The sequence below is a fragment of the Myodes glareolus genome, chromosome 14 (genome assembly GCF_982192425.1).
Source record: "Myodes glareolus chromosome 14, mMyoGla1.1, whole genome shotgun sequence".
Classification (NCBI taxonomy): Eukaryota; Metazoa; Chordata; class Mammalia; order Rodentia; family Cricetidae; genus Myodes; species Myodes glareolus.
This window is the reverse complement of record NC_142039.1, coordinates 7,441,107-7,456,716: the sequence shown is the minus strand read 5'-3', so window position 1 is coordinate 7,456,716 and position 15,610 is coordinate 7,441,107. Positions and strand designations below refer to the sequence as shown.

The 15,610-nt window shown below is 39.9% G+C and overlaps 1 protein-coding gene across 3 annotated transcripts in view; it reads left to right on the top strand.

Annotated features, from left to right (window-relative positions):
• Kiaa1217 (KIAA1217 ortholog) overlaps positions 1-15,610 on the top strand; it is a 789,856-nt gene that overhangs the window by 337,028 nt on the left and 437,218 nt on the right. The window contains exon 4 of one of the 3 annotated variants that reach the window (XM_087896327.1): positions 13,489-13,628. The exons of the other annotated variants lie outside the window; for them this stretch is intronic. The gene's annotated coding sequence lies outside the window, so the exon portion shown is untranslated. The remainder of the gene's footprint in view (positions 1-13,488; positions 13,629-15,610) is intronic. 3 annotated transcript variants of the gene reach the window in all.

The following is a 15,610-nucleotide window of genomic DNA, read 5'->3' as shown; positions in this document are numbered from 1 at the left end:
TCCCCGGGTCACATGCCCTATACTGTTATTTATGACCAAGAGGAAACCTCGCAGGCTCTTGTTTACCAGAGGACCTGCTGATGTTAATTGCCTGTGGAAGCCTGGAGCCTAATGTTGTCTACCTCTATTAGTCAAAAATATTAGTTACCAGAGCACAAAAATGTCCTCATTTTCTCTAGCGGGGTACAAAGTCCCTCTGAATTCTACTACTGTTCGTGATGGTGTTAGACCCAGGAACAGTGCAATAGTGGAGAAGGCGGTCTTTGCCTCAGGGAGGAAGACTCTCAGATGGGTGTACTGACTGTATTGTTTTCTGATAACACACTAATAATAATAGCAAACAGTTTTCCATTGGAAGGCCCTGTACTTTGTCTAGTAGTGTCTAGAAGTGATACATTTGTACTACTACCCAGTATGCCCATTTCTTTCTCTGATTGCCTTTGGGATCAGTTTCACCCAATATTTGAGAAGAGCTGATAGCTAGAGGACTGTTTCTAATTCAACAAAGCTTTGGTAACCCCCGCTCCAACCCACTCATTCATAGTTTTGGCTCATCATCAATGCCAGTGAGTTCAGACTCCTGCATCCAGCATCTGTGCAGGCCAATAAATTTCTCTTCATACTATTAAAATGTGCATGACTTCCTTTGCATGGCTGTTTTACAAAAGAAAATTCAACCTTTTGAATGCTTCTTCCCAGTTACTTCAAGCCAACTTTTCTCTAACTAAATATAGCATGAGATATGACTGTGTGAATATTTAAAATAACTCTTACATCTGGAGTTCTCTTTATTTTCCTCAACCAACCATACATATGCTTCTAGGACCCGTGAAAAGCAAGAGTGGGTTTGTTCTGAGATATATATATATCACATCTTAAAGTTAATCTGAGATTGTCTTTGTTTAATGTAGACTAGCCTACTTAGTGTACAGAAATCAATAACTCACAGGTGTAATACCTTCACAATGGAAGAATTCATTTCTCCCTTTAGAAATACATACATACACACACACACACACACACAAAAGCTAGATTTACTTCTTTTTGTTTTTGAAGTCAGTGCTTCCATCTGTCCATGCATCCTGAGTGAAAAGGCAAGACCTGATAGATGCCTCCAGGTTGACTCACAAATCTTCTCTTCTTTTCTGGGAAGTCCAGTTAACCTTGAATATGTACTGTCTCTTGTGCTATGTGACTTACTAGCTCTCTGTCTTTACTTGCTTATTTCAAGTCCAAGAAGAGTGGGTATTGATCAGATTATCATTGTGCCAATCCTTGGCCAATTTAATGCTAGAAAATTGCAACCAGTGTCTCCTATTGTGTTCATAAACAAAGCTTTGTTCCTGGTTACTCCCAGGGGACTAAATAAATGTGTTTCTCCCTTCCAAAAAAAAAAGACTAAAAAGGAAATATGACTTTATATTTCTGTTTTAACTAGAATTTTGAACAAAAGCAAGAAAGTAAAAACCTTAAAAGACACTCTTTTCCAAAATCTGTATTATTCAGGGCTGGAAAGAAAGCTTGGCAGTTAAAAGCGTGGGCTGTTCTTCCTGAGGATCTGGGTTCAATGCCCAGCAGGGTTCAGATCATCTGTAGTTCCAGTTCCAGAGGATCTGACACCTTTTTCTGACCTCCTCTAGCACCAGGCACACAAGTGGTTCATATATACACATGCAGCCAAAACACTCATACACATATAAGAAATCACATCTTTTGAACGTTTCTATTATTCACTAACCCTAAGACAGAGGTGAGTAGTCTAGTGACTTTTCCTCTATGTGACCTTTAAGAGACTGTATAGAAACATAAATAGATTTCTTTCCCAATTCTAATAAAATGTTTTATTACCCAAGCTACATTTTCATCTTCATTCCTTGTACTGTTTTAACTCTGCATGCTTTATATATTCATTCAGTCTTACATCTTCAATTCTAGTGGGCCACTTTACCTTCAAAATACCCTCCTTTTATTAGATTCATTTAAGCAACTACAATGTGGACACCTGAAAAATGACCAGAATTAATATAGATTTAAGGACAGAAAATATATGGTCATTTTATTGGGGGACATATTTCTAAGAGGTTCCTCTAAACGAAGAGATCATATCCTTCTAGTATCAAGCACTGCCTGTGTTCTTGAAAACACTTTATCTCACTTGGTGACTCAGGAGCTGACGATTGTGCCTCGGCCTGTCTGTCTGCCTAGCAGATCCCTCCTTTCTGGAAATGCATAGGGTTTTAGCTCATTGCCAGGTGTGGGCAGAGGCAGAGTCTGGGAATATAGAAGGAAGGGGAAAGCAACAGTTTCTTCTTAGTGATGCTGATCCATCTGGTTAACTATTGGGCTTCCTGAGTTAATAATCTCTAGTTCCAAGTCTGGCCAGAGGTCCACCTGTGTGCTTCTCTTACCCATTTTTAATGAGAAGGCAACAGAAGCATCACAGGAGTTCAGGTTATTTAATTTTTCATGTTTCCAAAATGTAAACTTACTTTAGCAAAATGAATTATAAGTAACTATAAGTAAACATGGATTCTCATATGGAAGAAATTTGGTTAAATGTATCTGTTAGAAGTATATATATATTTGCATTTTATATTTATTGATAACTTATATTACAAATATAGTAAACAAGTTAGATTTTAAAGGGAGTGAATTACTGAGACATTCAAATTATAAAGATGCTTATATCTGACTGATAGCTTACATGTATTATGAATAAGTAACATACAGACATATGGTATTTGATATATCCGTTGCATAGAAATATACTTAAAATTTTCCATTTTAATATATGCTAGACACATATTTGCTAGACGTTTCTCAAGCCAATTTAAAAATATTTAATAGTAGTTGCTTTTTAAAAATATAATCCCTATAAGGTCTTTACACAATCAAGAACAAATCCACAAATCCATTACTTTATATCTGGTACTGTACTGAATTCTGGAAGCTTAAAGAAAGTAAAACATTGTTTTGCTCTGAAAGATTGAACTCGATGCTTTTCCCCTTGATGGGACAGCATCCCTGACAAAAGCAACACAGGAAGAAAGTCTGTTTGTGTTGCAGTTTGGTGAGCTACGGTTGGTCGTGGTAAGAAAAACATGGCTGCTTGGGCAGCTCTCAGCTGCGGTGGTGGGACTGTCCACGTGCATGCACCACGTGGACACACCTCCTAAAAAAAGCTATCCCTTCACGGAGTTACCATGAGCCGGTACATGAGCCTATAGGGCATTTCACAGTCAGTCCACACGATGCCCGAATTACCCAAATATTGAAATAAAACCTTGCAATACATTGATGTACAGGATAATAAATGTACGAAAGAAGTAGAGCAGGCTGTTTTCCCCGGGTGAGAAGAATCCGCCAGGTTGGAGGAGAATGGAAGCAACATCAAAGATTTGGGAAATAGCAAAGCGCCCCAGGGTGGCAGAAGCCAGAGGGAAGGAAGTGAAGGGAAGAACAATGGAGGGGAGGACAGGTTTTTCTGAAATGGAATCTGTGCTGAGCTTTTCACTGTGTCAGTGAATATGTACTGTCTCGCTTCTGTGGACCATGGGCCCTTCTAGGCTTTAAGATGCAGGCCGTAACATATTGAGGCTGGGGTACCATGGGGCATAGCCAGTGAGTGAGTTACCTTTCTCATTGTCATGACCTGACAAGAAACACCTTAAGGAAGGAGGAGTTTGTTTGGATTTACAGTTTAAGGAGGGATATAGCCTACCGGGCCCGGAAGTGGTATGCACAGTGGGTAAAGGAACTGTCAAATCCGCAGGAGCACTGGACTGAGCTCCCAAGGTCCAAATGAGGAGCAGAAGGAGGGAGAACATGAGCAAGGAAGTCAAGACGGCGAGGGGTGCGTCCACGCACTGAGACGGTGGGGCCGATCTAATGGGAGCTCACCAAGGTCAGCTGGACTGGAACTGATGGAGCATGTGATCAAACCGGATTCTCTGAATGTGGCTGTCAATGAGGACTGACTGAGAAGCCAAGGACAATGGCATTGGGTTTTGATTCTACTGCATGGACTGGCTTTGTGAGAACCTAGTCTGTTTGGATGCACACCTTCCTAGACGTGGATGGAGTGGGGAGGACCTTGACCGTCCCACGGAACAGGGAACCCTGACTGCTCTTAGGACTGGAGAGGGAGGGTGAGGGAGAGTGGGGGGAGTGGGAGGGAAATGGGAGGTAGGGAGGAGGTGGAAATTTTTGAAAAATAAATAAATAAATAAATAAATGGAATCAGAGGGAGATGAACGCTGGTGCTCGGCTCATCTTCTATTTATTCAGCCAAGGGCTGGCCCCGTGGATGATAACTGCCCATATTCAAGATGAATCCTTCCTCTTTGTTTACATTTTTTTCTGGACTCAGCCTCCTAGACACACCCAGAGACATGTTTCCATGGTAACTCTAAATCCAGTCAAGTGGATCGTAAAAATTAACTCCCACCACCATGCTCAATGACAAAAACTGAATGATAAAAAATGATAGGGGAACTGAGGGGGTAAAAAATTCTGTTTGTAAGCTTCGTGTAGTGTGGCTCGCAGGGGTTCACAGGAAATGTCAGATATGAAGTGAAACCCAAAAAACAGAGCAAGGTTTGTGGTGAGAAATACATGGATCGTCACTGAAATTATGGGATTGGATGGACATCTAGAGGTACAGAGAACATAAAAAAGAGAATGTGGCCCATGGTTAGAAGATTAAGTGACCTTAGACTCTGGAGTGTTCCCATAGAAGGGTGAAGCAGAGATAAAACTCAAATATTAAGCATCAAGTATACAAACCTAAGAATTTTCATTTAAAACTAAGGCCATTGCAAATAGATGCATACATACCCCTCAGTTGCTGCAAACAAATACCCCACAGAGGATTGTCTTTGAAAAAATTTTCAAATTATGTGTATGTTACATGTTTCTGTGTATCTGCACCTGCCTGTGATGCTCATGGAAGCCAGAAGAGGGAGTCAGCCTGGAACTGGAGTTGCAGGTGGCTGTGAGCTGTTCCACATGGGTGCTGGGAATGGAACTTGAGTCCACTGGATGAGCAATTCTCACCCTTAACTGCTGAGCCATCTCTCCAGCCCCAAAATATATATATATTTTTAATTTTAGGTGGTGTAAGTCTTGTCATCTGGCCTATGATGTTAAATTAAATTGCTTAATTTAATTTGAAATCATTTTAACTGAATTAATCACAATTGAAATGTCTCCCACCATGTTCAAAGTATGGCTTCAGGTAACAACAACAACAACAAAAACCATTGCTTATTGCCACAAGTACCTTTTCTACACTCAGAGACCCAGCAAAGTGGAGGAATTATGGAACATTCTCTTCTTCTAATCTCCTTTGTGATTTCCTAGTTGCACCACAGAATTATTTTTTTTTTATTTGTTAGTGCTTATTTCCCTTCATCTGTTCCTAAGAGTCACTTTCTGATTTTGATTCTGAACTTGTTTTTAAGGTGAGGGCTGATTTGCTACTTCAATTTCGAGCACAATGCAATGCCGTCTTTTTTTATGAGGAGCCCTCTATTTACATTGTAGTGATTTATGAAGAGGAATCGTGAATATTTAAAGATGCTACACTAGGAAAATCTCTGTTCTATTTATGCCCTACTTAGTAGAGTTATTTTGCAAAGGTTTTTGAAAGCTATAACCAGAAGAATCATCAACAAATCATAATGGAAATTATACATAACAGAGAATGCCTTCCCAGAGGACAAAGTTAAAAACACTAAATTTCTTAAAAATGCCACAAATACTTTTGTGATGCCTGCTTGTTCTGGCAGGAAAGAGAGAAATTCCTCTGAGGCAAACCCAAGAAGGCTTCAATGTGGGGATATTAAGCAAAACCCAGAACTGTTACTGGCACCTTGGTAGTGGTCTCTGTCAAGCCTTGAGGCCTGGGAAATTTTAATAGGTACATTTGGAGGACAAGAATGATCTACTGAGGCATAGCAAAAACCGTGGCATGATCAGAGAAAGACTAAAACACCTGTCCTGCAGAGGTCGACTTTGGAGAAAATGTTGATTTCGCCTCAGCTCTAAGTTCAGAAGATTAAGAGAAAGGAATATATGGAAAATGGCCAACCACCTGCCTTTCCTCACAGCACGATGGCATCTTCAAGGTCAGGGAAACCATTTGCTATCCCACAGAAACACACCTCTCTCTGTGTAGGTTCTGAGGGTGTTTTCAGAGAGGGTTGATGGTCCTCCACCCTGAATGGATGTCATTCATTCCAGGGTCTGTGGTCCCAGACTGAATAAAAAGAAGAGAGGCTAAAGAGATGGCTCGGTGGGCAAAGTAGCTGCTGTTCAAGACTAAGGATCTTAGTGGTACCAGAATTTCATAAGAAACTGGGCATGGTGGTACATGCTTGTAATCCTAGATCTAGGTGGCAGAGATAGACAGATTCCCAGGACTCACTGGTCAACCAGCCTAGCCTAATTCACAAGCCCCATGTCCTAATGAGAGTCCTAACTCGCAAACTAAGGCTCCCAAAAAGTGACATCTGAGTTTCACTCTGGCCTTCAGGAGGGCATGCATGTGTCCACCAGAACTCACCTGTGAAGGTGCACACAAGTAAATAAAAACAGAAAAGAAGGCAAACTGAGCTCCAGCATCACCTCTTTCCGCTCTCCAACTGCAGTGTGAGGCCTGCTGCTCTGACCCCCGTCATGATGGGCTGAATACACTACAGGACAAAAGAAATGCTTCCCCTGTTAAGTTGCACCTTATCAAGTATTTTGTCACAATAATGAAACAGTAGGCCATGTGTGCAGCCACAGGGATTAAAACTGTATTATTAAAAGGTGGATGGATAAAAACCAAAAGTCAAGTGCCAAAAATGCTGCCTAATCACTCCCAGTTGGCACTGCCCAAAACAACTTAGAAGCAGAAATATAAATCATCTCTGAGAGAATTTACTTTAGGTGGCATCTGAGAATTCCAACAGATGGAAGTCCATAGACATGCACACACAGGAAACATTTGGTAAGCACAGAAGGACATCAGTGACTATGTGCAGGGCCTAGAAAGGGAGAAACACTCCTTCATCAGATCTGGATACATTAGTGATGTTAGAACATAAGAGGTATGCCTTCAATTAACATATTCTAGCAATACTGACCTGTTGTGTTTTTAATATGTATTTTATAATAATGAAAAGACTGTAATTAATAATTTAAAGTAGAAACTCAATAGATTTGTTAAGTGCCATAATAAATATAATTAAATAAAATCTGATGAATTATTGTTTTAAAAATTGTTATAGCTATTGTGATATAACACGAAGCCTACCTGTGTATATAACATGAGACTTAGCCTGACCACATCTGTGTGTGCTGCAGATTGTTGACCATGAAATGCTATACCACACAGCTCTCAGATCTCTTAAGCTTGTGTATCTGAAATGTTTTAGTCATTATTTAGCTATTTGTCATTTCTCCCTCCATTCAACCCAAGACAGTTATTATCCCACTCTGTGCTCCTATGAATAGAATAATTTAAAAGGTTTCTTTATTTTATTTCATGTGTACATTTGTTTGCCTGAATGTGTGTATGTACACCTTGTGCTCACACAGTGTGCACAGAGGCCAGATCCTGGAACTGTAATCACGGACAGTTGTGAGCCACATTATGGTTGATACCAGCTGAACCCAGGATCTCAGTAAGAGCAGCAAGTGCTCTTAACTACTAACACATATCTTCAGCCCCAAGTTTAACCATTTTAGACAACTCACAGAAGTTTAATGATTTAATTTTTGTCTTTCATAACTGGCTTACTTCATTGAGCCCAGGGTCTTTCAAGTTTACTTATGTTATTACATATTACAGGTCATATTCCATAGGACTTTGATTTGCATGTTTTTGATAATTAGTGACAATAGGCATGATTTCACATATCTATTGGCCATTTGTATATTTTTGTTAGAGTTATGTTTACTAAAGTTATTGATGACTTTTTAGTCATATCAAAAGGTTTTTGGTATGGATTACTATTTATTTTAGTTTAAGTTACTAGGGTAATAGTAGGAGTTCTCTATATATTTTAAATTAACTCTATCAGATACATAGTTTTTTGGTTACTTCTCATGACTGTGACAAAATGCCTGACACTACAACCTTCAGTATTTGTTCTAACCCAAACCCCTAGCTTCTACCATAACCCTAAATCTAGCCCTAACCTTAACCCCAAACCAAATCTCTAATCCTAAACCTAACCCCAACCATAACCTCTAACTGTAACCCCTAATCCTAAACATAAACCAACCATAACCTCTAGCCCTAAACCTAACCCCAACCCTAACTTCTAAAACTAACCATAACCCTTAGCCCTAACCCATAACCTCGAATCCTAACCGTAACCTCTAGCCCTAACCCTAATCCCAACCCTAACCTCTAATCCTAACCCTAACCCTTAACCTCTAATTCTAACCCTAAACTCTAACCCTGACTGTAACATCTAACCCTAAATCCTAATTTCTAATCCAAAACCTAAACGTTATTTTGGCTCACAGCTTGATGGTATAGTCTGTCATAGGGATAGGTGGGGAAATACAGCAGATAGGCAGGGAAAGGTAGCTGCAGCTTAAGGCTGCCAGCTCCACACTCAGGAGAGATGGGCTGGGAAGATGGGTGCTCTTCCAACTGTTTACTTTTTATTCAGTCTTGGTCCAACCTATAGAATTATGATGTTCACATTCACAATGGGTCTCTGAACCTCTTTAGCCCAGAAGAAATGCTCTCATAGACATGTCTAGAGTTTTTTCTCTGGTAGTTATAAATCCTGTCATGATATTAACCACCAGAAGTCCACCACAGTTCTGAATCTGTAGGTCTCAGTCACTTTCGGAGTCAAACAACTTTTTCACAGGAGTTACATATCAGATGTCTTGCATATCAGATATTTACATTATAATTCATAACAGAAGTAAAGTTACATTATGAAGGAGCAGTGAAATAATTTTTTTGGTTGGGGGAGTCACCACAACACGAGGAACTGTATTAAAGGGTCTCAGCATTAGGAAGTCCTAATACATCACTGTTGAATCATAACCTACCCCTGTTCCTTAGAAGCAATCTAAAAATACAAAATGAATTCATTCCAACTTCAAAATTCCTCCATAGAAGAGCGCTAAGAGTGTTCAAAAGTCTAAAATCTCTTCTGAGACTCAAGACAATCTCTTAAAAAAGTGTCCTAGTGAAATCAAGAAACCTATTACATATTTTGTATCAGAACTTAGAAAATAAAATCTCAGGTCAGGTTCCCAGAAAAGACACCAAATTTCCCTTCATAATGAGCTTTATTAAGAGAGAGAGCTCACCATCATGATTCTTTGTGACTGGGCCTTGAAGTGGAGACTGATGTTAAAGGAGATAACAATCATGTAACCAGGTTGCTGGAGAGAGAGACAGACCCTTGAATTCCCTGAATAGCAGAAGAGATATAGCTTCATGGTCATGAGCAGTCATCATGGGGCCTTGAAGGGAACAAGTACATTACTTTCAAACTCCATAGAAGGGGTTTCTGACTCTTCTAAGTTGCTGGTAGGGCAGGGAGGGTACTCAACATCACGTAACCTAGTCTGTTCTAACCTACAAAGTCATGAAGAAGGCACTAGGGGCATAGGTCAAAGGTGCCTTGAGCCAAGGCAACATGTGGAAGAGGCCGAGTTTGTTTTTCTGGCTCATCCTCAGTGTCCTAGCAGACATAACATGTGTCTATCAGTTGTTTGTCCTAAGAGATAGACTATAGGGGAGTGTGACCTGATTTGTGGGAGAGAGAAACAGGCAGCTAGAGGGTCTGTAATCTAACACTTCCAATATTACACAGACTAAACATTCTGCTTCAGTAGGGAAGTAGGGGGCATGAAAAGAAAAAAACTGCACCAAAACAAGACCTAAACCTAGTAGAGCAAAGATGACCTTCTATGGCTCTGTGTCCAGCATCTAAGGCTCATAATGGAATCATGGGGACTCTGATTGCCAGTTGTATGGGGTAGCCTTATTGCTTAAAACCCATGTTTTCACCATTTCCCTAACAAATGGTGAATGCAAGCCATAGGATCCTACTGCATGATTAATTTCCTTTAGATCATTCATATCTATAGATTTCCACTTAAACATTCCTTGAATTCTTTTGAGTATTTAGTTCTGGATGGTTTGTCAGAGGAGATTACAGGATAAGAACCTAAAACCCCTGGTAAGTCATCTCTGACTCTGACACATACTGGTGAGGCTAAATCTTGTTCTTGTACCATTTTTCCCTGCTCATCAGTTCAGATAATTTTCTTGATCCTTTCAAATATTTTTACCACTGCCTTTTGTAAAGCCTGAATCTCTTGACCTGTAGTAATTCTAAGAATTGACTCACATATCGGAGGAGGGAGCTGCTTGTTTGTCCTGGCCACCTGGGTAGCTTAGCCCTGAAATAACCACACAGAGACTGTATTAATTAAAACACTGCTTTGTAGTAAGGAGAGTGGCTGGGCGCCGGGAACACAGCGCCATTCTGTAACGTGAAGGGACTGGATAATTCTTACATCTTAATTTAACCTATTTCTATTAATCTGGCAGTTTTTGAGTGGCCAGCCCAAGATCCCGGGTGGTTCCCACATCCCAGGAGAGACGGCAGGCAGCAGGCTCTGGGAGAAGCCTGTGCGGCAGCAGGCAGACCCATGGCAGGCGGGCAGGAGACAGAGATATGGACATGTAGAGTGAGATTGAAATATTTATTCAGGAGGTTATGAAGGGGAAGGGGGGGAACGGGGAGATGTGCGCAACCCCAAGAGGAGAGCAGAAAGAGTGTATGATCCAAGATGGCGGGGAGAGGTCAGGGGTCGCCGGGAGTGGGCATGGCTTGCCCCTTAAAGGGACAAAAGAATAACATTCTATAGTCTTTTTCTTCTCTCCTCCAAGCTTACTTACATTTATCCAGCACTGTGACCCATTTAGAGGTCTTTTATGTCTGAGTCTGTCCTATTGTGAATCTGTAATTGTTTACTGTCCAGGAGCACTTCTTAAAATGCTAAGCACTTCTTAAAAACTTAAACTGTGCCATTAGTAGGGGTAACATGATACCATCTGTTTGCCTGCCCAGTCTAAAACTTAAGCTGCACTGTTACTATGATAAATGCAGTAGTTTGGTGCTCTGCACAGTTCAGCAAGGCAGAGCTGCTTGTGCCTCCAAGTCATGCATACTGCCCCACTTCCAGGCACACAGTGTGTCCACATTGCCATCAAGCAAGCCATCACACTTTACTCACAAACCCCATCCAAATGCTCTGTCTCCCGCAAGAGCCAGAGGTCACACTATCAGCATAGCCCAGAGAGTCAGCATTTTAAAATTGCAGCTTTTTTTCTTTTGCTATGGCTGAGTCAGGAAAACTTCTCTTAAAGGAGCTGTGGCATGCCACCAGAAAACAGCAAAGTGCTGTGTTAAACTCTGTATTTTTTTTTTGTTTAAATTAACCTCTCTCGGGTTTTTAAGTGGATTTAGTCCATAACATTGGTGCCAATTATTGGAGGAGGGAGCCACTTGTTCATCCTGGCTGCTCGACTAGGTTTGCCCCAAAATAGTCACACAGAAACTATATTAATTAAAACACTGCTTGGCCCATTTGCTCTAGTTTCTTGTTGGATAATTCTTACATATTAATTTAACCTATTTCTATTAATCTGTGTATCGCCACATGGCAGTGGCTTACCAGGAAAGATTCAGCATGTCTGTCTCTGATGGCTCCATGGCGTCTCTCTCCTTCTCTGCCTTTCTTCCTCCCAACATTCAGTTCTGTCTTCCCCACCTACCTAAGTTCTTCCCTATCAACTCAGCCAAGGCAGTTTCTTTATTCATTAACCAATGAAAGCAAGCAACACACAAACAAAAGAAACTCCTACACCACTCACACAACCTCTGGTCCTTATTCTGCAGATATGATTCCAAGGTATGAAGTTTTTCCATTAATGAAAATTTATCATCCTTGGATATTATTTGGGTGGTGTGCAGATTGCCTTCATGGAGAGATACACTATCTGCTATTTTATCATAACTTTTTAACAGATTTTGATTGTTAAATTCAACAGTATGAATTCTTTCAGATAATTTCTCAGCACCCTTTGACATGGATTGAATTTTGTCTGTCAAATTAATGTTATTCTTTTCAATTGTATTACTTTTTCAGCTAAATTTTGATTTTCAGTGCTCTTAATCCTGTCAGCTAGCTGTTCATTATTGGTCTGTAAAGACTGTATTATTTCTAAAAGTTCCTCATTCTTGGCTCTGTTATCAAACCACTTTCTTAAAGGATATAACCTAAAATACAAAGCTAAGTCACAAGATCAAATAAATTGATGTATCAGAAAAATCACACAAGCCTTCTAGGATCCCATCCATAGTATAAGCAAAAAGGTTATGAAATTCCCGGGTGGTGATATTGTCTGTCATTATATAACTTTCAAATTTACTGATTTATTTATGTGAATGAATGTACCTTGTTATAGGTCATTGGTAAATTGTTGCAGGTGTAATGATCTTTATTGGCCAGCACGTACCACAGTTGCGGGTACATGCAACCCACAGTGGCAAGACAAGTTACAGTACCTGAATTACTCGGGACTTAATTAATTAATTAAGAGCAGTGCAATTGTATATGTAGGACTGAGTTGGCCAGAATATCAAGGAACCCAAAACTTACCAGCAGTTGTAAAATGTGAATGGAGCCTGAGTATGGCCTGTAAATGAGGTGGCATGGATCCTGGGCACAGATAGTAGATGAGATGGTAGGGATCATGGTGGGGGAAAAGCATGGCTTGGGTGCTGGCTGGAGAGGTTGCAGCAGCATGCTGTGTGCAGGGTGGGCCACATGGTCAGGGTGTGGACTCGAGAGGCTGCAGCCATGGGCAAAAAGCATTCCTGAGCTGGTGGAAGTATGGGGTGGGGGAGGAAGCATGTGTGGACCTTTTTAGCTTGTCCCAGTAGGTGCAGACTTGTGCCCCAAGTGAACGAGCTGAGAGAGAGAGAGAGAGAGAGAGAGAGAGAGAGAGAGAGAGCACACTTTGGGTACCCATGTCCAACCTGGTTCAGCATCTCAAAGGCCATTGACTGAAGGAGTTTCCCCAGCATCCCGTTATCCAGAAGAGTTTATGTGATTAATGATAATTCTTTAAATATTCAATCTAATTTACCATGAAGCCACTTTGTGATGATGACTTATCAGGAATGTTTTGATTACCAATTTAACACCCTTAATATGTTTAAGTATACTTTCATCTCTGTATCACTAGTCCTAGTAGGTTGTGTACTTCTGGGAGTTTATCCATTTCTTCTATATTATCTAGATTTGTTGACATATAATTATTTATTTTTATTTCTATAGATAATAATTTTATTTTCTTTTTTATTGAAAATATATGCTTTTCTCATACAATACATCCCTACCTCTTTTCCTTTCTGGGTTCACTACCTTTCTGTCTTTTTTTTTTTTTAGAAAAGAACAGGCTTTTAAAAGATTACAACCAAACATGACAAAATGAAATATAATATGAAGAAGCAAAAATTGTCATATTGAAGTTGGACATGGCAAACCAAAAGGAGGAAAAGGACTCCCACGTTCCACTTGTTCTCACAGTAAGGGTCTCATAAAAATATGAAGCTTAAAACTTTAATACATGAATCAAGGCCCTGTGCTTGCTGCTTCATCCTCCGTGAGGTCATTTGTGCCTTGGCTAGTTGATTCAGACGGCCTTGTTCTCCTGGTGTCCTACATCGCCTCTGACTCTTAAAAATCTATCCACCTCCTTTTCCAAGGGATTCTCTGAACTCTGAGGGATTTGATGGAGAATTCCAACTTAGATTGTGTGTGTGTGTGTGTGTGTGTGTGTGTGTGTGTGTGTGTGTGTGTGTGCATGCTGTCTGGTTATGTGCTTCTGTATCTATTCCACAAAATTCCTTCCCTCAGAGCTCAAAAACCTCTCTGCATAAGGCACTGATCTATAAGTATAGAATAATATCATTAGGAATCATTTTATTCATTTTTAAAGGTCTGTAGTGTTTGGTTTTAACCTAGGTCCTGGGCTATCTAGTCTTTGGTTCTTGGTTACCTAAGCAGTGTTGAATATGGATCCCTTTTTTGTGGAGTGAGCCTTAAATCAAATCAGACATTGATTGGCCATTCCCACAAGTTCTGTATCACCATTGCCCTAGCATACTTTGCAGGCAGCACAGATTATAGGTCAAAGGTTTTGTGGCAGAGTTGGAGTCCACTTTTCTTTTTTTATTTCTGTCTTGACCAATTTTTCATTCGGTAGAGTTGTTCAGTTTCCATGAGTTTAACAACTTTCTTTTGTTTCTAGTATTACTGATAGCCAGCTTTAGTCTGTGGTTTAATCTGACAGGATACAGGGAGTCATTTCACTTTGCCTGTATCTGTTGAGATTTGCTTTGCATCCAAGTATGTGGTCAGTTTTGGGCAAAGTTCCATGAGGTGCTGAGAGGAAGGTATATTCTTTTGTGTTTGGGTGAAATGTTCTGAAAATATCTGTTAGGTCCATTTAGTTTATAATTTCAATTAGCTCCAATAATTCTCTATTTAGATTTTATCTAGATATCCTGTCTGTTGGTGAGAGGATATTTGAAGTCTCCCAATATCATGTGTAAGGGTCAATATGTGGTTTAAGCTGTAGCGCTGGTTTTTTTTCTTACAAACTTGGGTATTCTTGTATTTGGGGCATATATGTTAAGAATTGAAGTTTTATTTTGGTGGATTTTTCCTTTTATGCATGTATCATATCCTTCCCCATCTCTTTTGTTTAGCTTTGGTTTGAAGTTTACTTTTTTAGCTGTTAAAATGGCTACACCCAGTTTCTTCTTAAGTCCGTTTACTTGGAATATGCTTCTCAGCCCTTTACCCTAAGGTAATGTCTACTTTTGATGTTGAGGTGTGTTTCTTATATGCAGCAGGAGAATGGATCCTACTTTCACATCCATTCTGTTAGTTTGTCTATTTGTATTGGGGAATTGAGACCATTGATATTGAGAGATATCAATGACCAATGATTGCTGATTCCTGTTATTTTGTTGTTGTTATGGTTGATGGTGGTGGTGGTGCATGGGAGTGACTGTATATGTTTGTGTATGTGTGTGTGTGCTGTATTTTTCCCTTCTTTTGGTTTTGCTGGTATGAGATTATCTAATAACTGTGTTTTCATGACTGTAATCTCTTTAGGTTGGCATTTTTCTTCTAGCATCTTCCATAGGACTGGATTTGTAGCTAGATGTTGTTTTAATTTGATTTATCATAGAATATCTTATTTTCTCAGTCTATTGTGACTGAAAGTTTTGCTGGATATAGTAGTCTAGGCTGGCATCTGTAGTCTCATAGAGTCTACAGCAAATCTGCCCATACCCTTCTGGCTTTTAGAATCTCCATTGAGAAGTCAAGTGTAGCTCTAATAGGTCTGCCTTTATATGTTACTTGGTCTTTTTCTTTTAAAGTTTTTAATATTCTTTCTTCAGTCCTTTTGTTTGTTTGTTTTAGTTTGGAGTGGTTTATTTATTTATTTATTTTTGACAGGGTCTCTCTGTGCAGCCTTGGCTGTTCTGGAACTTTT